The following is a 27,096-nucleotide window of genomic DNA, read 5'->3' on the forward strand; positions in this document are numbered from 1 at the left end:
AAAGGAAATGCTTTGCATAAATTAGATACCTTCAAGTTTTCAAATATGGAAATAAGAAATTATTTAAATGAAATAGGTTCTGTGTTCCACATGGCTATTTTAATTGAGCTGTCAGTTCCCAGGTCTGGTGGGATCATCATTGAACGTGGGAAGGAGGGGCTGGGAGTTCTTTCCAGACCACGGAGAAATTAAAGTTTGAACTGAGAGAATTGGCTTTGTGTTATTTCTGTTTATAAGTTGCTTGCCAGCATTTCTGTCAAGAGTGAGAAATACAGTGAAAGCTAAAAATGGAACGAGTTGGGGGTTTTATCTATAAAGAGGACAAGAGGCCATCAGACAGCCACTTTATCAGTTTCACATTCCAACACTGGAGAATTTCAGGGCAACAATGATGGAGAATGCACAACCATTTGACATACTTAAGCCCATGTCTTTCCTTAGGAATACGGTCAGGGTTAGGACTAGATTGTTTCACAGCTTTAGTGCCTTGTTTGGAAAAGTAGTGCCTGGCTAGGAGGAGATGAACAGGGTTTTTTGTTTGTTTTCCATTAAGGTATCAGGTAAATAAGTGCTACAATGTTTTGAAAATGCAAAAGGGAAAGGAGTTGTCAAATGTCTTCTGACAGATCACTTTTGATACAGTTTTAAATTGCATCTAAAGAGTAATGTAGAGTCAATGTTATCTGAATGTAGATACATTGTGGCCCTAAGCATCTCCCAAATAACTAGTGCATTAAAAGGAAGTTCAAATAAGATTTCTCTCCCTTAAGTATTTTGCAATGAATAAGAATAGCCAATATTTACAGAGTGTTCTAAGATTTATAAGAATTTACATACAATCATTTGATCCTCCTAATAACTCTGCCACATTTTATAGGTATTTCTGTCCCAGGAAACTGAGACTCAGAGAGTAAATGTGATTTGTCCAGGATTACACATCAAGAGAGATTCATAGGTAGGGTTTGAACCCAGATATCTCCTGAGTATGAGTCTAATAGTCTCCAAAAATCAGGCCCCAAGGTGTATGTAATCAACCAATAAGAAGCTGGAAAAATGTGTCATACATCTCACCCTCCTTTCAATTACCAATTGTTAAAAATGACTCCAATACATCTACACTGACCCTTACCTCCCATCAGAGGGGTGGAGTTGATGGAAAAATGTCAAAGTAGACCCCAGATTTCCTGAAAAGGATGAAATGCATGGGCTAGGCCAGTGAGATACAGAGGGGTGAGGGAATTAACACTCACTCACCATTCAGGACAGCTCAACCCCAGGGCACAGAGTTCCAAGGATGAATAAATTAACTCACCCAAGGAACTTGCACAGTTATGATCTTTGAAAGTCAGGTGACATAGATGGCTGGCTGTTCCAGGTGAGACAAAGTGAAAGAATGGCAGCTCTAATGACAAGGCAGTTGAACTTTTCCATTTATGTTCATTTTTTTTTTTGAAGAATCCCAAACTGGGATTCAGAGCATACAATTTCTAGTCCTTCATACTTTTGAAGAGAAGTGCTGCCAAGGGTATTGCGAAGTGAGGTATTTCCAAGTAACAGAGATGTTTCACACTTGCCAATTGGTCCTTTTAGCTCTTTACAGAAAGCTGGAGAAATTCTTACAAAGGAAAGGTCATGGTATGTGGGAGATTTATTTCTCCTCACCATTTTCCACCTACTGTAACCATGACTAAGAACAGAAATATCTATTGTCCTTTGACCCCCAAGAGTTTAAATAAATCTCAGAGCACCTCAAGGGAACCAGACATGAGTTCTCAAAAGTATCATAGAGGAAAATAAAAACCATAATAAACACTAGAGGCTTTAAACCACAGATAAATCTTTGGGCCTTTTTTATTTTTATTTTATTTTTAGGCAATTGGGGTTAAGTGACTTGCCCAGGGTCACACAGCTAGTAAGTGTCAAGTGTTTGGTCTGAGGCTGGATTTGAACTCAGGTCCTCCTGACTTCATTCAGGGCCGGTGCTCTATCCACTGTGCCACCTAACTGCCCCTGGGGCCTTTTTTTTTAAATCTATGTTTCAACTATACCCCTCCCCAGTTGTCTCCCTTTTCCTATCACATTTCTTTTTTTCCCCTAAAATCTCATACACTAATTTGCGTGTTTTCCTACATGTTATGATCATGGGATGATACACTATTTAGCCAGAAATGGTACTTTGAGCTCACTAATCACAGATGAAGGAACTGTGGGCTAAACAGATGAAATGACTTTCCCAGAGTCACCTATCTGGTCAGTAGCATAACAGGCACTGGAACTCAGTATTGATGGCTCTCAATTCAATGTCTTTGCTTTATAAGATAAAATGCAATATTGGGACCTCCAAATCACTATCTGCCTTTTGATTTAAATTCCAATCATCTTTGAAAATGTTTCTATTAATCTAGGATTACTAGATTTCCATTACTTAAATGAAAGCTTATTAAATCCATGTTAAAGATGTACAGTAATCTTCCTAGATGATCACTAAATTAGAGCTGGAAGGGGCTCTTAGAGATGAGCTCAACTGCTTCGTTTTATAGGTAAGGAAATTGTTCAGTATTACCCAGGTCGGAATTATAGAGCCTGAGATATGAATCCAGCTCCTCTGACTCTAAATCTGTTGTTGTTGCTGTTTTCACTGCACCATGCTATGACCACCTCCTTGTCTGGTCTTATCTTACTACAGGGAATAGCTTTAAAAATGTCTGGATTTTGTCACATAATTCTTTAGAACAACCAGTCCTATTGCCTGGGGAGGCAATAGAAGATAGTAGAAAGAGAAAATGGCAGAGAAGTTCGAAGATGTGAATTGTAGTCCAGACCCTTCTGCTGACTGGCTGGTTGGCCATGGACATGTCTGTGAACTTATTTAAGCCTAAGTTTTCCCAGAGGAAGTACATAAGCACATCTTCTCTATCTCCCAGGGCTATCACAGGGATCCAATAAGATGATGAAGGTGAAGCACTTTGTAAAATGCTTTAGAAACTTCAGGTCTTACTAGAGAACAAATCTGAACAACTTGGGGTCCACAGGGTCCTTCTCAAGACTGTTAGTCTTGTATTTATCAATGCTTCCATGTATCCATTGTCTCAGTGATTATGCACTTTCTCCACCACTGCAGTTTTATTTGCATTCATTCATATGCAGAATGTAGAGCAGAGGTGTCAGACACATAGCTGAGGGCTACATAAGACCTACAACACCCCCAAGTATGACTTGAACTGAGTTGATGTGGAATTGGGAGATGTTTAACAAAATAAATAAAAACACAAGAAATGCAAGAAATAGTACATTTTCAAACTAAGTCAATATATGGTCCACAGGAATCCTTATATCCAGGTTAGTGGCATCTCATTTCTATTTGAGTTTGACATTACTGATGCAGAGAATCAGGAAACGTTAGCGCATAAGCCATGCCTTGTTCTAATAAAATGTAAATACTTCTGCCCTAGAATTTGAGCACAGTAAAGAATAGGCTGATAAGTTTAGTGATAAAGTTTGATAAGAAGATATTATTGTCTTTGAGGTTTTGCCAGGACTGTTCAGAGAAAGAAGATTTGAGCTCAAAAAATGCCAATGTCATTAGAAATAGCATTTCTGAGCAGATGTAAATGAACAAAGAACTGATGTGAATACAAGAGTTTTCAAGCTAAGATGGTGCATCTGACCAGGACCTGGGAATAGGGAAATATATTTCACAAATGGAATTAAGCTTTAGGTTATAAATGGTTTTGTGAAATTTCTACATTTGTCATTGATAAAAAACGTTTAACAATACAAGGCCAAGGACAGAACGTACTAGAGATCTCCTTTCAGTTGGACAAAGGTAATCTTTGAAACCATCTCAGATATAATTAATATGAAAACTATAAGACATTAGGCATTATAATTACTAAGGTAACATCTGAGTAGACAATTGAAGGGATAGTTTATCAGCACTTAGAAAGGGAAGCAGTAATCACTATAAGCCAGCTTGGTTTCATCAAGAACCAATCACGCCAAATAAACCACATTTTTTTTACAGCATTGCTAAACAGCTAGATCAGGGAAGTTTCACAGACATAATATAACTAGATGTCAGTGGGGCAAATAAGAAGAACTTACAGTTGTATGGTTCTTTAATGTTTGTGAAGCCAATGAGGAAGCATTCATAGAAGTGTCCAAAATGAGGGATGGGAAAATTTCACTATGCAAGTGCTCTGATAATACTATATCTAAAACATTATGGCCAGTTCTGGATGCCATATTTTTTGGAGGAAATATAAATTTGATATAATGGGGAGGCACATTTCAGCTGAAGAACTATGCAAAAATAGAATTGATTTCCTTGGAAGTTACTCAGTTCATCACCAGGTTTTTAAACAGAGGTTAAATAATCACTTATCAGAAATTTAATAGAAATCCTCTACGTTTCAAGCGGTAGTTATACTATCCAACTTCTGTCTATCTAAAGTCACTTCCAACTCTGAGACTGTGAAAATTTGGTGATTTTGCCAACTAGGTAAACCCATCCATTTAAGATTTTTTCTTCTAATTTGCAAAATGCAAAATTGTTCCTAGACTTTCAATGATTTTTAAAATCTCATTATTTTAAATGGTATGAAATGTATTAGGTAACAATAGGATTAGAAACTAATATACAAAAATAATTAGCTGAGATGTTTATCTTAATAGAGATTCTAGTGGTGATAGATGGAGTTAAGGTTCCTTTGTAGTCTCACTTTTTGATATTAATTACAAGTTAATTATCCCCTTTGCAATCTGCTACCACCTTTTCCTGTTTGTTTTAGTTTAATTATGGATTTCAAAGGGCACTTTTTATGACTTGAGGCTTCATCAAAAATTATTTTCATATTTCATTGTATTTTTAATATGTAGTCACTGTCTACTCCTTTGCAGGTCATTCAGCTTTGTATATGAGTCTAAGTTATTGCAAATAAAAAAAAACCACGGTCAACTTCTAGGGATATTTAACATTATATAAAAAGAAAAAGGAGAAATACTATGATGGCTTTTAATTGTGCTCAGACTATCCAAATTATAATTTTTTGTGTTTTAGAAACTTTATTTTTTAAAGGTCACATTCTATAATTTAATATTTTCTGCTCAATTACATGTAAAAACAATTTTAACATTAATTTTTAAAAATTTTTGAGGGTAGCTCAGTGGCGCAGTGGATAGAGCACCGGCCCTGAAGTCAGGAGAACCTGAGTTCAAATCTAGCCTCAAACCAAACACTTGACACTTACTAGCTGTGTGATCCTGGGCAAGTCACTTAATCCTAATTGCCTAAAAAAAAAAAAAGCCAAAAGATTTTTTTGAGTTCCAAATTCTCTCCCATGCTTCTTCTCCTCTCTCCTCCCCAATGAGCAGGTAAGAAATTTGGTTATAGGTTATGCATGTGTAGTCATGCAAAATATACTTCTGTGTTAGTCATGTTGTGAAAGAAAATACAAACCAAAAAAAAAAAGAAAAGAAAAATAAATAAAAAGCATGCTTTGATCTGAATTCAGACTCCATCAGTTCTTTCTCTAGAGATGGATAGCATTTTTCATCAAAAGACCTTCAGAATTGTCTTGGATCATTTTATTCCTGAAAATATCTAAGTCATTCACAGTTGATTATCATATAATATTGCTGTTACTATATACAATGTTTTTCAGGTTCTGCTCATTTCACTTTGCATCAGTTCATGTAAGTCTTTCCAGGTTTTTCTGGGCACAACCTACTCATCATTTCTTATAGCATACTAATATTCCTTCACAATTATATACAACAACTTGTTCAGTCATTCCCTAATTGATGGACATCTCCTCAAATTTCAATTCTTTGCCACCACTAAAATAACTGCTATATGACAAAATGGAAATGCCAACCTTGAATAACTTATCTTGAATTACATCTTTTTTTAATGTATATCTTTTGTTTTTACATAACCTTAATTTCCAAATATCTCCTTCCACCCCTTCTATACTCCAAGCCACCTTTTTTTAACAAAAAAAAAAACCAGAAGAGTGATATCATAAGCAGTTAGGGGAACATTCAATAGTTTACCTGTCAGACTTATGGATAAAGGAAGAACTTATGACCAAACAAGAGATGAACAGCATTATGAGATATAAAATGGATAACTTTGATAATAATAAATTTAAAAGATTTTGCACAAGCAAGACAAATGCAGTCAAGGTTAGAAGGAAAACAGAAAATGAAGGGAGAGGATTTTACATCAAGTTTCTCTGATAAAGGCCTCATTTCTCAAATAGATAAGACAATTGAGTCAAATGTATAGGAATACAAATCATTCCCAGTTGACAAATGGGCAAAGGAAATGAATGGCAGTTTTCAGAAGAAATCAAAGCTATCTGTAGTCATATGATAAAGTGTTCTAAATCACCAGAGAAATACAAATTAAAACATCTCTGACCTACCACCCCATGCCTATCTAATTAGCTAATATGACAAAAAAAAGGGGGGGGCAGGGAATGACAGGTGCTGGAGATGATACTGAAAAATGAAACACTAATACATTATTGGTGAAGTGGTAAACTGATTCAGCCATCCTGGAGAGCAATTTAGAACTATGCCCAAAGAACTATAAAACTGTGCATATCTTTTGACCCAGTAAAACCACAACTAGGTCTGTACCCTAAAGAGATCAAAGAAAAAGAAAAGAAGACCTATATGTACAAAAATATTTATAGCAGCTCTTTTTGTAGTGGCAAAGAATTAGAAATTAAGGGGATGTCCATCAATTGGAGAATGGCTGGACAAACTGGTATATGATTGTGATGGAATGTCATTGTCTATAAGAAATTACAAATAGGATAATTTCAAAATAACCTGGGAAGACTTATATGAACTGATGTAAAGTGAAATTAAGAGAACCAGAAGAACATCATACACAGTAACAGCAATGTTGTACGATGATCAACTGTGAATGATTTAGCTATTCTCAGAAATACAATGATCCAAGCCAGTTCCAAACGACTTGTAATGAAAAATGCTATCCACTTCCAGAGAAAGAACTGATGTAGTCTGATGCAAATCAAAACATACTTTTTTTAAACTGTCTTTATTCTTATGGGTTTTTTGATGGGGCAGTTGGAGAGAGGGCTGGTTTGCTTTTTTTTTTTGCAATATGGCTAATATGGAAATGTTTGCAAGACTGCACATGTATAATCTATATCAAATCACTTGCCTTCTCAAGGAAGGAAGAGGGGAGAGATGGAAAGAATCTGTAACTCAAAAAAAAATTTAAATAAGTATTAAAAAATTTTGGTTATATATAATTGAGAAAAAATAAAATTAAAATAGAGCAGAAAAAAATAGAGGGAAAAAAGAAGGGGTGAAAGCAGTTCAGTAAAATTAACAAATACATTCATCAGTTCTGATAGCATATACAATATTCCCTGCTCTGCAAAAGAAAGGAGGGAGGTAAAATTTTTCATCACTCTGTCAAGGCCATGCTTGATCATCATCATTCCATAGCATTAAAGTTTTGTTTTGTTTTGTTTTCCCTTCACAATTATATTGTTGAAGTCATTGTGTATATAGTTTTCCTGGCTCTGCTTGCTTCTCTGCATCAATGTATATCTGCCCATATTTCTCCATATTCTTCATAGTCATCATTTCTTATGATTCAGTAATATTCCATTGTGTCTCTATACCACAGCTTGTTTAGCCATTCCCCAATCTATAAGAATCTACTTTGTTTCCAATTTTTGCTACTATAAAAAAAGTATTATTAGGTACAGGTAGGTGGTGCAGTGGATACAGCTCTGGTTCTGGAGACAGGAAGATCTAAATTTGAATCCAGTCTCAGTCACTTATCAGCTGTGTGACTCTGGGTAAGCCTCTTTCACCTCTGAAAAGTCAGCCTGAATAATATTTTTCTGTGCCTAGGAGGGGAAAAAAAACCCTTGCAGTATTTATGCAATTTCTCAGCTGCAATTTGGGGAAATTCTTTAGCTGTTTTGACAAAATGACATATACTATTAAAATATCCTCGAACAACTTTCAGATACATATTTCATACAATTCCTGCCTCATTCGCCACTAAATGAAAAGTTTATCAATCAAGAAAAAGCAATGTTTCTCATTAGGATATCATTAGACTTCAGAGGGACTGACTTCATAATTTTCTTTTTTCTTTCAGCAGAATTATTCTTTTCCATTTAACATGTCAGGGTGCTTTGCATCTTTAATTAGTTTTCCTTTGTAGCACCCCTATGGAATTAAGAGAATGGTAGTTTTTGTTTTACAACTCAGAGACCTGACATTAAAACAGTTCTATGATTTCTGAGAGCTCACTGTGGACATCTGCTTTGCATTCTTACAGCTCTTGAATAACAATGAGATACACTCCCCCAGTCAGATTCTCAGACAAACCTGTAGAGACTTATTAGGAAATGAAAAGATGCCATAAGCAGACTAGCTGCCTTATCTGGAATGACCATTCTTACTAAAAAAAATACTTTGAATATTTCATTGCTAGTTCATGTATGGTTTTAACTCTTGCAAAATCATATCTGCCATCTCAGGTACCTACATGGATAAGAGTCAAGCAGTCTGAACCAAAATAGTCAGTCAATAAGCATTTATTGTGTTTACTCTGTGCCAGGCACTGTGCTAAGCCTTAGGAATACAAATAAAGGCAAATACAAGATAAAAGAGCACACAATCTAATGAGGAGAGACAATGCACACAACTAACTCTCTTATTTCTCTCCTCTCTTCTGTCTCTCACACTTCTTTCTTCTCTATATATATTGATAGATATATAGACATATCTATATCTATCTGTATATACACATATATACATACAAGATATATAGTGTAAATGATAGGTAATCCCAGAGAGAAAGAATTAGCATTGAGTGCTAATAAGTTCAGTTTTGAGTTTGAGATATCTGTAGGACATCCAGTTTGAGATGTCCAATAGGCAGCTGGAAATGTGAAGCTAGAGATCAGCTGAGACATTGGGGCTGGATAAGGAGGTTTAAGAATCATCAGCATAGAGATAATAATTGACTAATAACGACATCACCAAGCAAAGCAGTATAGAAGGAAAAGAAAAAAGGGCTCAGGATTAATTATTATAGGTTCAATTCTATGGACTTAGTAGATAACCTAAAGCTATAGGGATTCCATTACCCTTCACTCACCTGACGTCTCATACCACCCCTCCACACACAAAGAAGTGAACATCAATGACACACCTTTTTGGTTGGTCCACTGCTCAAAGACAATTCAGGACTCTGCAGTATTACTTTCCCTCTTTTTATCAGATGTTTCATTTCTGCCTTTGAATCCTCAAGTGACTAGGACAGTACCTAGCATTTAGAAGGTGATTAATGAATACTTTTTGACTGATTGGTTGACTAAGAAAACATAAAGACCAGGAAAAGGAGAAAACAATGATAAAAACCAGAAGGTGGAGAAAGGCAGGTCAGAACACCCTTTCCATTTGTTGACTTTAGCTTGATGATGATCAGATAATGTTTTTTTCTTTTTTGTTTGACTAGCTCTTATTATAGTGCTTGGCACATAATAAGGGTTTAATAGATGCTTGTTGACTGATAGGGCCTGGGAAATATCATTTTTTATGGTCTTTTTCAAATCACTCTGTGGCCTAATTGTAACGAGCTAACATTTATATGGAACAGCTAGGTGACATGGTGGATAGAGCGTGAGGCCTGAAGTCAGGAAGATTCACCTTCATGAGTTCAAATCTAGCCTGAGACACTTAGTAGCTATGAGACCTTGGGCAAGTCACTTAACCCTGTTTACTTCAGTTCCTCATCTATAAAATGAGCTGAAGGAGGAACTGGCAAACCACTCCAGTATCATTACCAAGCATCACAGAGACAGAAATGACTGGACAACAACAAAAACATTTATGTAGAACTTTAGGATTTGCAAAATGCTTTACACATATTAACTACTTTGATTATCAGAACAATCTTATACAGGAAGTACTACAGGTTTTGTTATCCTTATTTTATTGATGGAGAAATTGGAAGTGTGAGAGGTCAAATGACATTCACATTATCACAAGCTAATATGTGTCAAAGGCAGAATTTAAAGCCAAAAACCCCCAACTCCAAATCGAGAGGTCTACAACACTATAGGACCTCTAATCAGGGGCCCAAAGTCTAGCCTGAGAAACACTACCTCCAAGCAATCACTTACCGGCTCTGTTGGTTAGTTTTTCAGATTTTAATGATGCCTCATTGAGAAAATATGTTGTTGATGAGATGATTTTTTGAATAATATATTGCTTTGGAGTTGACATAACTCTTATAATAGATTCAAACAATGATTTTCTAAAAAAAATTTAACTAGCATATGCTAGTGTGTACAGATTAAAAATTCACAAAACAATAACATGATTAAAAGCATTAGAAAAAATTTTTAAGTATTAGAAAAATCAATGTAATATATTTGTTAAAAACAAAGGATGACAGCAAGAAGATTTAGACAAATAAATAATATTCAGATTATCTGCTTTTTATGGTTATACAAAACTTCTCTATTTCTCTTTTTTCCAATGAGTAACTAATGCCTAATTCCATTATTTCCAGAGAGTAAATAACACCTGTACAAATTTAGGATAGGTATGATGTAAGATACTTTCTATTTCTATATTTGCAAAAGAAAGAAGAACTTTTAAAAATCATCTAACTTCTTTCTACACAGTAATTAGAGATTATTTTACATTAAATTGAGCACCAGACTTGAAAGACACTGGGTTTGAATTCATCCTCTGACACATTCTAGTTTTATTATTAAGTCTAAGTCACTTAATTTCTCTGATCTATTTCCGTATCTTGAAATCGGGATAGTAATCCTTCTGGCTTCTACCTCAAACTGAAGTAGTCAGGATTAATATATAAAATTATTTCAAAGCCTTAATGTGCTATATACATGTCAGCTATGCCATACTAGTTAGAGAGGTAATTCTAGGGTTAGAATAAAAAACAAATACCAACTGTACTTTGAACTGGGTGACAGATAGCAATATGTATATAACTGTTATATATCTTTAAATCTTGCATCAAATGACATTTTCTTCATATTAAAATGTAAACATCTGAGTTTATAGTCAATATTTACTTTTATTAAAATATATTTACATAGAAAATCAATGTTTCATCTACGCTATCAGAAGAAAACTCATGTCAATAGCAAACTTTTGAACTTATGTTATTCTAAATAGGCAAAATTTTATGGCAGGTATTAGGAAGAATTCATTTACTTCTAGAGAGCATATTTTGCACTAATATACGTATTACTAATGATGGAAGAAAACATAAACAATCACACATTATTAGTGAGGCCTATTACTACTTACCCCTCCAAAGGAACAATGAAAAGCACCAATATAATTGTAGTGGAAGTTGAAAGGTTAAGTAGGGCTTAAGTGCAAGCAGCAGTGTATTTTAAAAGCTACAGGTTTAGATGAAATGCAGAAATTTGAACATTTGGGTCATTTTTCATGCCAATAACCAGAAATTATGAAAATGCCCTTTCCAACCACTTTGTAGTTTTCAGTTACATGTTTAAAAGCTAACATTCAGTGCTAAAAAGTGTTCTGAGTTTGCTTTCTAGCTAATTCTCACTAACCATAATTGAAAGTGGCATGTATCCTCATCTACCACTGGAATATACTCTTTTCATATCATTTTAATAGTCCGGGAAAGCTTCATTTTAGAAATCTCTGAAACATTTAATGTTAACTGAGGAAAGTGCCTTTAGGAACTGAAAACAAAAATGCACTTTTGATAAAAAGTAATTACTTTTTCATTACCATTTGCATGTACTCAACTTCATTCTCCTTCCTGGCATCTCCTCTTTCAAACATCTCATTGTAGCACTGTAGTCTCTACATTAATAAAGAACTATTGATGTCTTGGGAATTACAATGGATGGGAGAAGGGCATCTTCTTATTTCAACTCACTGAAAGAAGACTAATTAATGGTCTTAATGCAATTTAGTGTTTCCAGGAAGAATAACAGAGGTGTGGCAATGATAGAAGGATCTTTTTAATTGTTATGAAGATAAACTCACATTATCCATTTCAACTTTCCTTTTGCCCATATCTGACCCTGAATTTTACTTTAACAGATCAAGCATAAGGATGTCACCAATCAGCACTGCAAGAAGGTTATGTTTGTCATTATACAGAAATCAATAAAATAATGCTTTTTTTGATTGAATTACCAAATCCTTCAAATATGTTATTATTTCTTTTTTTAATAGCTTAAGCAACTGGAATCATAAGTTATCACAATGGGAAGAGGTTTTATAGGCCAATCTTTCAGAAATTTTCTAGGAACAATTTACTTCCTAAGACTTTGAATTTCATTAGAAATTATTTAACCTGTATTTATATCTATACTTCAGGTCTTGATTAGTACAAATAATGAATCCCTGGAAGTGATCTCATAGATTTGAATTCACACTATTAGAAGTTCTAATTATATAAAATGAGGTATTTGTTTCCAGCTATGAAGTGTGTGGGGTAGCTAGGTGGTGCAGTGGATAGAGAACCGGCTCTGGTGTCAGGAGGACCTGAGTTCAAATCCAGCCTTAGATACATAACACTCACTAGCTATGTGACTCTGGGCAAGTCACTTAACCCCAGTAGCCCACACACACACACACACACACACACACACAAAGCAGAAGAAGAAAAGAAAAGAAAGAAATATGCACTGCGAATTCAAATAATGGGACCAATCCAGGATATTTAATTCACACCAATTAGGACCCAGATTATGTCAAAGTTTTTTGGTAGGAACCCCCATTATTTGATATCTGCTTTTATCATAGTGACCAAGCCATTATATTGACAGGAAAGCCTAGACAGAAATTGGTTCAGATCCAAGGACTGGCAGATTAAATGAAGACATTAGGAAACTTTCTTGCAGTCTTTGCTTCAAAGGGAATATTCCAACATTTCAGCAAATATTATTATCCCAGATGAGGACCCACTGGTTTATGCAACAGAGAAGAAAGAGGTCTTAGAAGGACAATAGCAAGAAGATTTAGGGTTACCCAAGAGCCCAAAAGAAACTGGGATTTAGAAGTAAGGTGTCTGACTGTAAAATGTACTCCAGTTAGCTTAAGGTTTATTGTACATATGTGGATAGAATTGACCCTTTGTTGTGGTAGGAAGTTTGTGGGCAGGAGCATTTGGAGACAAGATAGAAAGCTGTTAATGGGGAAACCTCAATGAAAAGACACCTTCCTCTGATGGAAGAACTAGAGAAGAATTATAAGCTTTGTCTCTAGTTTTGAAAGAGGTTTCTACTTCAGCTCCTTATACTTCTATGAACTAGTTATGGGGAGTGAGGCCAGTAGACTATGGCTATGGCTGGTGTGAGGGACAGCAGTACAGATCTCACCTCTCTACTGGAGCCTGGCTGCCTCATTCCACCTCAATGACTTTGGTTGCCTCAGCCAGCTGGTCGATGGTTATTTGTGCCCTGTTTGGTTTTATATCACAGTTACATTTATTTCCTAGTTGGAAACATTTAAAACCAAGTAATTTTGAAATTTGTTTCCAGTGAAGACTAGAAAACAGATTCCCACTTCTAGAAAATTTGATTCAGATTCTCAGAGTAGTCATCCCAAAAGACCAGTCAGATGGAAGGAAATGAAACTCCTCTATAATTGGGCAGGTGCTACCTTTCATTGCTATTTGAAAAGAAGATCAGCAAGTAGGCCTCGCCACTTCTAAGGATAATAATACTTGTAGACTTGGCTTGCTAATGGGTAAAATGAGAACAATTCACTTATCTTTCAGAAATCTAGACTCTATTTGCAGCAATTGCAAAACTAAATAGTAAAGGCATTTGTAAATGGTTTGCTGAATATTATCATGAGTATCACAGTTCTCTAATGAATATAACCATATCATTAAGAAAATGTGTCTAGGGCACATACTACCGTTTATAGTAATGACATGTTTGTTACTGTTGTGATCACAAACCCAACAGGAAAATCTTACCAATAAAAAGGAAAACTTAGACACTCTATTTTGTCATAATAGAAGCACCAAAGTCCATGTTGCATACCATTTGATGTGAGGCTAGCTACATATTGATTTGCATGGGGTCTTCAGGCTTCCTGTAGGCTTTGGCAAATGGTCTTTGGTACTCTGGGTATCTGTGCCAACGTTAGTATGTGCTATTAGCAAGAAACACAGAGGAATAGACAGAAGGATGTCAATAAACTCTCTACAAATTTATATTCTGTTCAGTTAAAGACTCTCAAAATAAGAGACTTAGATTTGAAACAGACACTGTATTTGCTCAGTCACAGTTGAATGGCTGAAGTGGTGGAGGGCTTGATGAGCTAACTGCCAGAGCTTCATGGCACCCTACCCGTGACCTGTAGAGTCATGCCAGGAATAGGCATTTTTCACTAGCCTCACAGGGGAAATAATCAGTACTTATGAAAATTTAGGGTCTTTTTTTTTCTCTCTCTCTGTCTGTGTGTGCGCGCACGCGCGCTGTGTGTGTGTGTGTGTGTGTGTGTGTGTGTGTGTGTGTGTGTTGAGCTCAGTTTCCTGTACTTGTAAGAAAACCATGGGACTAATGACATTATTTGTAGAGGGAAAAGTAAAAGATGGTGAATGGTCCAGGAAAACAGAAAAGTTCTAGCCATCTTCATGAATGATATGAGTCAGCAAAGAGGCGCACTCTAAGATAAATGAATATGAACACAAAAAAAGTTGAGAATATTGGGACCATGAGCTATTCCATTACATTTAGCTTTGCTCAGTCTTTTAGTAGATGGTCATACATACACTTCATGGTTTCATGACCAAAAAAGAACTTGGATATTTCAGAGAGGACTCAAAGGAAAACAAAGCAGAACTAGGGGTTTTATCAGCCTAGTAGTGATCCATTTATCAGGTGAACAAATCTTCTGTCCACCTCAGCAACCTGAGAAAAGAAGCAAGAACACCTAGAAACAGAATGGAAACTAGCTGTTGCAAAGTCCGTGAATTTTCTTTTTTAAAAGAGAAGTATGGTCATTCTCATGCCAAAGCATTACTAGCCATATGACCACTGGCAAGTCACTTCCTCTAGCTGAGCCTCAGTTTCCTTATCTGTCAAATAGGGACAGTAATATGTACGTATAATCTCAAGAATATTAAGTAATATTCATATTTTCCGTGAAGTATGAAAGTTCTGGGTCCATCATCATTCTGTTGTCTTCTGAGCCCTTCATTAATAATAATATGTTTTTATTCATTTATGAGCATCTTAGTGATAATCTCAAGAAGAGATTTCAGAAATGCTTCATATACTATTTCTTATGCCATAGAATTAATTGTAGGACATGAAAAAGGGACTTTAAAGATCGTCAAATTGTACTTTATTTTATAGATGAGAAAAAGGGGGCTTAGAGGGAGGTGAAGGGCTTTGTCAAAGATCACCCAGCTAATCAGTGGTAAAGCCTAGATACAGAACCCAGAGCTCTGGATTCCTAGTTCAGTGCCCTTTCCACCATTACACCATTCAAAAATAAAAAAGCAGAGGGAAGGAGAGGAAGATACCCGGCACAGGTGCATGTGGCAGAAGTCCAGAAGAGAATAGAAATGAAGAGGTATGAGAACTCCTTTATAATGGCAAAAGCTTTCTCAGACTCCTATGATGTAGTTATAATACTCATATCCATTAATCAAAAAAGTTCATCGTGTAAAAAGGAGATATAAATTTGATAAAACTTATAAATGAGTTTGACAATTATTGAGAAACATCTCCATACATTATTACAGCATCTCTATACATTTGAAAAATGATAATACATACATGGGGCACTAGGTGGCACAGTGGATAGAGAGCCAGGCCTGGAGTCAGGCAGACTCATCTTCCTGAGTTCAAATCTGGCCTCAGACACTTACTAGCTGGGTGACTCTGGGCAAGTGACTTTTTGCCTCAGTTTCCTCATCTGTAAAATGGTCTGGAGAAGGAAATGACAAACCACTCAAGCATCTTTGCCAAGAAAACCCCAAATGGGGTCACAAAGAGTCAGACACGACTGAAGCAAATGAACAAGAGTATATATGTGAGGTATTTTTATTCATTCTATATAAGTTATATTTACTTATTAATTATACACATTTATGTAATTAAGTGGACCCCAGCAATAACTGCAGCTCCCAGGCCCACAGTTTGACAACATTTGCTTAGCATGATTAAAAGTAAAGAAATTTGAAAGGAGATAAATATGAGAAGACCTGAATATGATCACAGAAGTGCTAACCCAACTCATTTACAACAGTCTTCCATTTAAAAATTAGATATGGTTGAAAGTAAATACATTAATTCTGACAATGACCATTTCCTAGAGAAGTTTTACCTGTTTCAAATGCAAAAGAATCCAGAAAAGGCTTCTGACACAAATACTTAATTTCCTTGCCAAGTATAGAGTCACAAAACCAAGGGTAGTTCCAGTTCAGAATATAAGTTCATCTGCAAAACTTTATGAAGAAAAATGTCAGGAAACTATATTGTTTCAGAAGAGCAATGAAAAGCTAGTGAGGAGAAAATAAGCCTGCATGGAGTTTTATGTAATAACCAATTATGCCATATTATTTCATAAATATTTGTAAATTAAGTTTGCCTACATCCCCCTCTGGGGCTGTTTCTAACTCTTGGAACTTCCAAACTATGTCCCCTCTAGTGTTGGCCTCCTTTGCCTAGAACAGCCCACACTCCCTAAGGCTTGCTTATCCTGGATTATTCCTCCATAAGAACTATCCCTGGCCCTCTCTGGCTTTCCCATCAATGAGTTCCTCCTTGGGCTTCCATTTTGTGGAGAAACCCAAGTCAACCAACTTTTATTTCCCTCCCAGTCTTATTCCTGTCCTTGTGAACTTCAAAATCATGCCCTACTTTTAGACCTTTGGTAGGCTTTCTCCTATCAGAATATATGCTCTTTGTGGGCAGGAACTGTTATTCTTTTTAACCCCAGCTCTCATCACAGTTCCTTGCACACAGTAATCACTTGATAAATGTTTGTTTTCTTTCTTCTTTCTCTTGTTCCTTCCTTGACCAAAAAAGATAATGAAATAGATGTGAGATTCAACAGATCTGCCAGCATTTTTATAATGAAGATATTTGCACTATATATCACCTCAATACCCAGTGGATTATGAGCATTATGGAAGTGGTAATGGTACTTGCAATAATAAAGTCAGGAAGACCAGTTACATATAAATCCTACAGTGAAAAAAAGACATTCTGTTTGCAACATAATTTTAGAAACATTCAGGAATCACTTTTCATAATATCCCAAAGGGGTCCAACAATTTCTTTTTTTAAAAAAGTGTTTTTACACATAAAAAGTGAACAAGAATACATTAGCAACTTCCAACCCATATATATGCTTTCAAATCTCTATAAAAGCTTTATGAGAATGAACTATGAATATTCTGAAGGTATCCTGGATATAAGAATATGAGAAGTGGAATAGACAAGATATTTACAGACAAATATTTACCCCAGACCATATCTTAACAGAGTAGATAATATAAGAACCCATTGTGTACATAATTTATTGATTTTTAAAAAATCATTTGACTCAGTGAAATGAAATTCAGGATGTCTTCAGACAATGTTGCTTTTACTTATACTTTAATCAAATGAGCTGGACCAATGAACTAGGTGCATGATTTTATAAAAGTGGAGGCTCAAGTTCAAATCTGGGAAACTGTGCAGTGCTTTTAATTCCATACTCTGCTTTTGCAAAATAAATAAATAAAAACAAAAGCATTTTCTTTAACTCCAATAATCTTCTGATGAAGCTACATATCTATGAGTTACAAACCAACACAGCCACAGAAGGATCCAAATTATAAGTAACCAAAAGAGCAAAGAAGAGATGCATGGTCTGCAGCATATCAATCAATCAGCAAGCATTTATTAAGCTCCTAATATGTGCTAGACATGATGCTAAAGCAAAGAAGGCAAGAGACAGGCAAAAGATAGTCCCTGCTCTCAAGGAACTCACAGTCTAATAGGGAAACAGTACATAAATAACTATGTACAAACCAAACACATTCAGAATAAATTGGAGATATTTAATGGAGAAAAGCACTAGCATTAAAGGGGAGCAAGAAAGGATTCTTACAGAACACAGGAATTTTAATTGGGGCTTGAAGGAAGTCAGAGAGGCCAAAGGGCAGAGATGAGGAGGCAAGAGTGTTACAGGCTTGAAGAATCGCCAGTAAAAATTCCCAGGGTCAAGAGATGGAGTGTCTTGTATGAGGAATAGGAAGGCCAGTGTCACTGGGTTGCAGAGCACAGGAGGAAGAATATTTTTTTATTTTTATAAACAATATATTTATAAGTGATTATATTTTATATAATATAATAGAAATAAAATACAATTTTAAAAAGTATAAAAAATATTTTACAAGACTGGCAAGGTAGAAATAGATGAGGTTGTGAAGGGCTTTGAATGCAAGGGTTTCATATTATATTCAATAGGTGATAGGGAGCCACAGAAGTTATTGCTTGGGGCAGGGGGAGAAAGGTGACATGATCATATCAAGTCTGTGCTTTAGGAAGATTAATTTGACTGCTGAATGGAGGATGAACTGGAGTAAGGAGAGACTGGAGGAAGGGAGATGAGCCAGCAAGCTATGGCAATAGTCCAGGTGTGAAATGCTGAACACCCGAACCAGGGTAGTAACATTATCAGAGAAGAGAAGGTTGTATACAAGATACATTACGAAGGCGGAAATATCAGGTCGTGATTTTGATTTTATATGGTGGATGAGAAAGAATACCATGTAGATTACAGACCTGGGTGACTGAGAAGATAGTGGTATTCTCCAGAGTAATAGGGAAGTTCAGCAGTGTAGAGATTTGGTGAATGGGAGAATCCACTGAGTTCGGTTTTAGACACATTGACTTTAAGGTGTCTCTGGGTCATCCGGTTTGAAATGTCTAACAGGCAACTGAAGATGAGAGTCTGGAGATGAGGAAAGAGGTTAGGGCTAGATAAGTAGATCTGAGAATCATCAATATAAAGATGATGTTTGAAACCATGGGATACTCTTCAGTAAGTCAATAGTCATTAAGTCCTAACCATGTGCTAGGCAGTGTGCTCAGCACTAGAGGATGGGGGGGGGAGGAAAAACATGGTCCCCATCTTCAAGGAGATTACGTTCTTTTTTTTTAATTCCACAAACACTTATTAAGTGCCTACTGTATGTAAAGTGGGATGCTTGGTGATGGGGAAATGAAGATAGATGTGACTCAGTCCTTGCTTTCAAGGAACTTAAAACCCACAAAGCCAGAGAAGATGGAAACAAGCATGAGGGAGGGAGAATGAGGGTGGTGCAGAGGGTAGGTCTGGGCACAGAGGCAGGGGAAGCTGAGCAGGAAAGGAACTCAACGCCAGAGGCCCGAGCAGGGCCATCTCTCTGTTAAAGAGAAGCCAGATAGAGAGATGCCTCTCAAAAAAGAGGAGATTACATTCTAATTGGAATTGCTTGTATTCAAGCCTGTCACAGAAGGCACAATTGAGAACGTGCACGACCTTACAAGGGGTTGGTTGGTCATTACTTCCTATTCTCAGTGTATTTATCTTGTACATACGTGATTGTTTTCATGTTGTTTCTTTCATTGGAAGAGAACTCCTTGAGGACAGGGACTATGTTTTTGCCTTCCCTTTGTATCCCCGGAACTTAGCACAATATAAGTACTTAATACATGTTTTTTACTGACCAACTGATCATGTGGTAAAAATGAAAGACAGCAAGCAACTTTAGTTTGTAAAGTAGTACCCCCAAGATATTAGAAGAAAAAAGAGGAGGTTTCAAATGTGGTGGATAGATCCTCTTTGGAGGATTTAGAGGGAAGCATGCATGGCAGTGACATAAGATGAGAAAGTGTAGAAGAGTTAGTTTGCATCAGTAAAGAGAACAGTTAGGTTGATTAAAAAAAAAAAGTATAGCTCCAGCAAAGATTTCCAGTTTGGAGGAAAACAGGGACATAGTTATCCTACTGTAGTTTGTACTGCTAAGACCACGTATAATGTCTTATATTTAGCTCTGGGCATTATATTTTAAGAGAAAGAGTAACTAGAACATGTTCAGAGAAGGGTAACGGGGAAAGAAATGAGTCTGGGAAATGTGTCAGGTGAAAACCAATGGAAGAAACTTGGATATCTACACTGAAAGAGAAATTAGTTAGCTGTTACACAATAACTATTTTAAAGTATTTGAGGCCTTTTATGTACAAAACAAATTAGTTTTATTCTTATATATCCCAAGGACCACTGGGTTAAAGTTAGAAGGATGAATTGTGTATCATCCTAAGGAAGATTATTTTAATACTTAAAGCAGCATTAAGATGAAGTGGGCACCTGTATGAGTTAAAGAGCTCCCATGTCTCTAGTCTAGATCAAACTCAGGCTTAGTGATTACCTGCCAGAGATACTGTAAAGAACAACCCTACAATGGATGGGAGAGTGGACTATATCATTCTGATGTTTTATCTTTGGTAATTGCTTCTAACCAGGGATGTGCTGGAGCTAGCTCCTACTGATTTAAGAGATAATTGTTAAATTTTTAGTATGAGTATCTATGCCTTGGAAATTGACAAATCCTATAAATAAGGGCTCAGTTGCACATACATTATTAGTTAATCTGTTTTCTACAATTACCTAAGTCAGGGCTCTGAGACAGATAAGGTTTAATAGGGACTATTATTCTTGTTTTTTGCAAACACATGGGATTTTCTGACAACAGAAGATGGTGGCAGGAGACTGACTCTAAGGCTTTTCTCCCTTTCTCCCTACTCCACCCCCAGAACCCATAGTCTTCAAACACAGGTCACACCAGGATTTTCAAAAGTCAATCCATAAACATTTATTAAGCATCTACTATGTGCCAAGCATAGCACTAAGAGCTGGGGATTCAAAGAAAGGCAAAAGACAGTCCCTGTCCTCAAGAAGCATACAGTGTAATTAAGAAAGACACTACAGAAAAGGAAGCTGAAAATCAGGGGTGAGGAGGAACACCTCCCAAAAAAGAACATAGTAGTGTCAGAGTTATGCCTTATCAACATGTTCTGAGCTTTTCAGAAGAGCACACTAAAGCACAATGACAATTTATCAAACCAACAATCAAATAAAAATGCTCCACTATAGGCCTCTTTGTGAAATGTGAAATTGTAAAATTTTAAGCAGTGTCCTATTTAACTTCCTTATACTTCAGACAACAACAAAACTTTTCATGTGAAATTGCTCTGTCGTTATTGAAGCAGAGAGGCCAGGGAAATGACATCCTTGGCTTGGGAGACATTAGGGTAGAGAAAAAACAGCAGTAGTTTTGGTGTCAGAGATAGATCCTAGGTTCAAACTTGTGACCTTGGGTAAATCATTTTTCTCTTTGTAATTCATTATTTTCATCTGTGCCTACACTGCCACACTTACCAGCTTATTGTGAGGATCAAGTAAGATAATGTATGTAAAACATAAGAAAATCGCATTAGAGAGAGGAAGTGTGAAGGAATGACTAGGGAGATAATCACCCTCAGAGTCAGGATGACCTGAATGAAAGCCCCATCTGCACCACATATTGACCATGTGACTGTGGAAAGTCACTTAAGTTCTCAGTGCCCAAGCCAATTTATAGGTCTGGTGGGGGGAAGAGGAGGAAATCATGTAGGTATGTATATGTGTGTGCATGTGGATAATAGTATATGTGTCCTATATATGCATGTATGTACAAGTATGAACGTGGATATATGTGTGTATATAATTTTTCATTATTGGTTATCAAAAATTAAATTTAGTATAAATGTTAAGCAGGTTTGACACATTTATAATTCATATTAAAACAGGATAGATTCATACAATATGGCTTCAGGAACACATGTATCACACAGTTAACAAAGAGTATGTCTCACATGAATAAAAAGCTGAAAATAAATTTTAATTGATTTTAATCTGGAAGATATGTTTTCAGATAGACTGGTATTTCTCTTTTTAAAAATGACATATAATGTCCAACTGCAGTAATGCACAATTCAACAAGGAAGTATTATGATTTTTTTTTGAAAACTCACATTTATCATAATAGCCAGCATTTTAAAGTTCACAAAGCACTTTACAAACATTTTTTTCATTTTATCTCATTTTAACCTCACCACAATCCTGGAAAGCAGGATTAGTATTCCCACATTCCAGATGAGGGAACAGAAGCAGACAAAGACTGGCTCAGGGACAGGGTCACACAGCTAGTAAATGTCTGAGGTCCTGTTTGAACTTGTCTTCTTGGCTTGAGGTTCAGCCCTCTTTCCACTGGGCCATCTAGTTGCTGATCTCACAAGAAGAAAATGACTTTTTCCATCTGATTTTTCTCTTATTACCTTTTCCTTGGGAAGAGGTGGAAAGGGGGAAGGGGAGACAATCCAATGATAAGGGGGTTTTCTTCATTTCTGATCTGACAAACATTTGCAAGCGTCAACTCAAATCTCTTAGAAGAAAATTGATTCACATGCCTACCAAAAGCAGATTGTTTTTATTAAACACTCCACTTAAAGTATAATTTCCTTCACTGTAATCTTTTGTAGCTACTAGAAATCTGTTCTGTCATCAGCACAAATTTATCACTCCTTTGTAACAGGAATTACAGAGGAAGATAGATTGTAGACAGAAAGATTAAGTTATTTTCACAGTTCCTTGTCATGATTAGGTAGAAGTAGTAATTTGGGCCTCAGGGAATTTTCCCAACTAACCAATAACTCCTTCAGTCAGGAAGGCAGGGAAAGAGGAATAAGCACTTATATAACACCTTCTCTGTGACAAACGCTTTTAGAAATACTATCTCATTTTATCCTCAGAGCAGCCTTGTTAGTCAGGCACTACCATTGACCTTATTTTCCAGTTGAGTAAACACAGGTTCTGTGACTTGCCCAGGGTCAAACAACTAATAAGTGTCAGAAGCTGATTTGAACTCAGGTCTTCCTGACTCCAGGCTAGGCATTCTAACCACTGAGTCACCAGATGCTTGAAAAATACAAAAAACTAAATTGTGCACCTCTTTCTGTTACCACAATCAGGTGAGTTGAGCAGTAGCTGCTGCCAATAACCCCAGCCTGTCTCCCACCCTGAGGTTCCCTGAAAAGGCAGGCATCAAAGCAGAGAGCACTGGGCTTCTCAGGCTGGTGCTTAGAACTGCTCTTTCTACTGTGGCTACAAAGATGATCTTGCTGAAAAAGGAGCCTCGAGGGAGTCTCTTCAGTTGGGCAGCATTCTTGGCGTATCTAGCTTTGTTTGCATGCCCTTATGTTATTTGTGACATCAGAAAAGTCTTGTGTGCTGGATATGCTGTAATCTTTGAGATCTTAGAAAAAGAGTCTAGGGACAGCTAGGTGGCGCAATGGATAGAGCACCGACCCTGAAGTCAGGAGACCTGAGTTCAATCCAGCCTCAGACCAAACACTTGACACTTACTAGCTGTGTGACCCTGGGCAAGTCACTTAACCCCAATTGCCTAAAAAAAAAAAAATTTAAAAAGAGTCTAGCAGAGGCCTGTAGCACAAGGTGAGCAAGTTTATTGTAGTCAGTGTTATGACATAGCACCCAAAAACCAAATGCCATTTTGAAAAAGACAAAGGAAGTAATAGTGCTATAGTACTCATCCCTGGTCAGACCACACCAATAGGTCCAAAGGAGCATGGTGAAGGGCCCTGAGATCTTACCATCTGAGAGTCAGTTAAAGAAATTCTTGATGCTGAGCCTGGAGAAGTGAAGACGTGGGGATTGGAGAAGGGGCACGATCCTAGCGTTCCAGTATTTGAAGTACAGTCATGTGGAAGAAGGATTATAATTGTTCTACTTGGTCCTAGAGGGCAGAACTAGGGGCAGCAGGTTTACAGAGCAGCAGATTTACACTTAAGTTAAGGAGAAATACATTTAAACAATAAGATGTTTACAGATAGAACAGATTACATTGATTGGTGGTGGATTCTCTCTCTCTAGAGGTCTACCAAAATCTCCAGGTCTTTTTCCAGAGTAACTATTATCTAACCATGATTTTCCCATCTAGGCATTGTGACATTGATTGTTTTGAAGATAAATGCAAGATTATAGTTTATCCCTATTTAAATACCATCTTATTAGATTTGCCTTTAGCAGTCTAACCTGTTGTTTCTATATACCCTGCTAACTCTGCCATCCAATATGTTAGTTATTCCTCCCAAGCTCATGTAACCTGCAAATTTGATAAGCTTTTTGTCCATGATTGCATCCCAGCCACTGATTTAAAAAATGCTAAACAGCACAAAACTAAGGACATATCCCTGGTTCACTAAAGAGCTCCCTCCACATTGATGGAGATCCATTTATGAATATTCTTTCAGCCCAATAATTCAGCCCATTCCAAATCCATCTAAGTGTATTATCATCTCAATAACATCTCCCCATCTTTTCCACAGAATATCTTCAAATTCTTTGTTTGTCAACTGCTTTGTTTAAATCTAAATTATGTCTATGGAATGCCCCTGATTTGCTCGCCTAATAACCCTGTCAGAAAAGAAAATAAGGTTAGCCTGGCAGGTCCTGTTCTTTTTGAAACTACTATGTTGGTTCTCTGTGAACACTGTTTTCTTCTCTGTATGTTCAGAAGCCATTTCTTTTGATGTGAAACTTTTCCAGTGGCAGACTCCACTCTCTTCTCTTTTTTAAAAGAATTAGATTTGCCCTTCTTGAATTCCTTCAATAACCCATCAATTCTCCGTCAGCTTCCAAAGATCACTATCATTTCTCTACAATCATATCTGTCAGATTTTTCAGTATTCTAGGATGTAGTGTGTCTGGGACTGATGACTTATACTCACAAGGACATCTATGTCCTTTCTTATTTCTCCACATTTATCTTAGATTTTAACTCCCTATTAGGTATTTTTGTCCAGTCTAAAAACCGTTCTCTCTGGCAGAGAAAATCCTAGCACCTAGCAAAGTGCCTTGGATATAGAAGTCACTTAACAAATGTTTGTTCAACTGAACCAAATTCAAGAACCCTGGTTTTCCCTCCTTCATCTATTAATGCTATTCCATTTATCCAAAGCACTAGTTCTCTCCTTTCTTATCATTCTCTTTCCCCTAATGTTTTTTGCTAGATCTATGATTTCATCAATGTAGGGAGTTCCCAATGAGGAAATTCTCCTACCAATGTAGATCAACACTTGCTTTGAAACTTTCAGTCTTAAGGTATCATCTGGGAACAAGGAAAGATTGACAGATTTGCCCCAGATCACACAGCCAGTTTATATCAAAGATAGGACTTGAACCCAGGTCTTTCTGATTACAGCATCAGTTCTTTATCCACTATGCCATGCTGGTTTTCATTTCTTCCAAAATTAAAATTTGGAAAAAAAAATACCCTTTTTGTTGTCCTTAGTATCTCTTGCTGGCCTCAGTTCATTCCAAGTTTTTGCATTCTTGATATTACTCTTACAGAACAATTCCATGTTTGGGTATCCATCTTCTATTATCTGGAAGTAATTCCAACTAAATTGGTTGATAAGTTTCCTGTGCAGCTACAAAGGACTCAAGTCAATTCTCTCTCTTCTTCCTCATCAAAATCATTCCTCTTTGGGTCTTCAGAATTTCATTCTTAAGAATGAATCTACATGGCTGGAAGTCGTGTAGAATTTGAGTACAGTTGAATCTAAGTATCTGGTCTCCTAAAATCAAAGGTCATAGCAGGCTGTTCCCAGCTTTCCTCTTCATCTCTATCTCAAATTCTAAAATAGGATGGCCATTTTCTCCTAAGGTACTCACCATTTCTATTTTAGCTGCCAGTTCTTCCTTGAATTTTTACTGTTAACTTTATATAGTCACTTCTTACAATAACGTCATAGCTTTACCTGCAAAGGATTACTAGTCATAGCCTTTGGTATACATAATAGTATGTTTTTATTAAAAAAATATTCTATATAACATTTCTAAACTTCTTGCACTATAGTACAAGAGTAACCCTAAGACAAGACGGGAGATAGAAATTAATTTCACAGTTCAGTCATGCCTACCTTCCTAATCATGTAATGACATTTGGAACTTTGAAAGCACATCTTTAAGTTGTCAAATGAATCTACTTGATTCATCTTTCTTGTGCCAGTAAATGAGACAAATGAAACTTTTTTGAGTCTGGGTGATGCATGAGTTCATTTTTCACTAACCACAGGAATAGACATCCAGGCTGCTCTCAGAGATCCTACTTGACTACCCAGGATTAAAATTATAACAACATAAACATAGGTAGTCAGATAATATAGAAAAGCCAGAATTCCAGTATGAGGCATAGGGAATACCAGTGTTATACTATCTCATCGGTGCTCAAAGATGTCTGATAACTGCATGTAAATTTGTCAGCCAATATAGGAAATGCTTTTATTAACTATAATTTATCACATATCAGAAACATAGGTTTTTTTTCCTAGATCTTGCCTATGTATTTTCAGAGCAAAGACATTTTAACGAAACAGCAGAGGAAGATTTTTCAACAGAACATTCCATATGTAAAACCTAGGACACGTTCTCCTACACACATATATACCATCAGAAGACAAAGTAAGTGTGTACTCCACTTCTAGTTAATCTTCCTTGAACCAAGGCATTGGGCAGGGATTTCAGTTTTTCCAAACAGGTACAGTTGATCCAGGTCCTTCTTCATGCCCACCCCAATCCTAAATGGGACCCTTAAAGATCCCTCCTCAGCCCCTTCTTTTGGGGAAAAAAATGAAGAAAGGTAGATATTGCTGTGATCTCTCTGTTAGCCACTCAATGCTCCATGGATTACAAAGAAAAGAAATTGTTTGCCAGCTTTCTATTTGCTGCCTTAAACTGAACTATCCTGCCATGAAGGCCTATTCATCATAGATTTATAAATCTAAAACTAAAATGGATCTCAGAGGTTATCTAGTTCAAGCCCCTCCTTTTACAGAAGAAGAAAATGAGGTCTAGGGAGGCTACATGATTTGCACAAGGTAGCACAGGGAGTAAGCATCAGGGGTGTGATTTGAACCCAGGTTCTCTGATTCCAGAGTCAGTGTTCTA

At 36.5% G+C, this 27,096-nt stretch overlaps 1 protein-coding gene across 2 annotated transcripts in view; it reads left to right on the forward strand.

Moving 5' to 3' along the window:
- Nucleotides 1-27,096, forward strand: part of SPHKAP (SPHK1 interactor, AKAP domain containing) — a 166,319-nt gene that overhangs the window by 85,754 nt on the left and 53,469 nt on the right. The gene's annotated exons all lie outside the window — the stretch shown is intronic.

Source organism: Phascolarctos cinereus, unplaced genomic scaffold (genome assembly GCF_003287225.1).
Source record: "Phascolarctos cinereus isolate Bilbo 61053 unplaced genomic scaffold, phaCin_HiC Scaffold_7;HRSCAF=346, whole genome shotgun sequence".
In the NCBI taxonomy this organism is placed as follows: domain Eukaryota; kingdom Metazoa; phylum Chordata; class Mammalia; order Diprotodontia; family Phascolarctidae; genus Phascolarctos; species Phascolarctos cinereus.